Here is a 505-nt window from a genome sequence, read left to right as displayed (position 1 = left end):
ATATATGAATATATATATATTGTCATTCACACACATACACACAAACATACATGAGAAACTTTCACTAATTTCCGTCGTCATAATATATTTGGCATTTGGTGCATCCGGGCCAGTAGCAAAACTAGCCCAAAGTGTCCTACAGTAGGACTTCATTTAGTTGGAAATCGAACTTCTTGACAGCTTATCCATGCCTACGCTTAAATCTTTATTATTTATATCAGGAAACTTTCTTTTATCATTCGTATTTTCATTTTTATAAATATCATTTAGTATAGATTTTCCTTGACCTTTTATTATTGCATTACAGATTGCATTTACAACGATAGGGCAGTATGGTTATGTTAACTTTTCTTATTATTCTATGACACGACGTCGTTTTACATTTAACCGCTGTGACATTTCAAGTGACGAACGCTAAATGTGGCGCATTTTATAAAATCCATAAAGAGATATAGAAAACATATTTGCGTACAGAATACATATAATTTAACAATGCGCACGCACA

This window comes from Octopus bimaculoides, chromosome 16, assembly GCF_001194135.2.
Source record: "Octopus bimaculoides isolate UCB-OBI-ISO-001 chromosome 16, ASM119413v2, whole genome shotgun sequence".
In the NCBI taxonomy this organism is placed as follows: domain Eukaryota; kingdom Metazoa; phylum Mollusca; class Cephalopoda; order Octopoda; family Octopodidae; genus Octopus; species Octopus bimaculoides.
Note: the sequence above shows the minus strand (reverse complement) of the source record.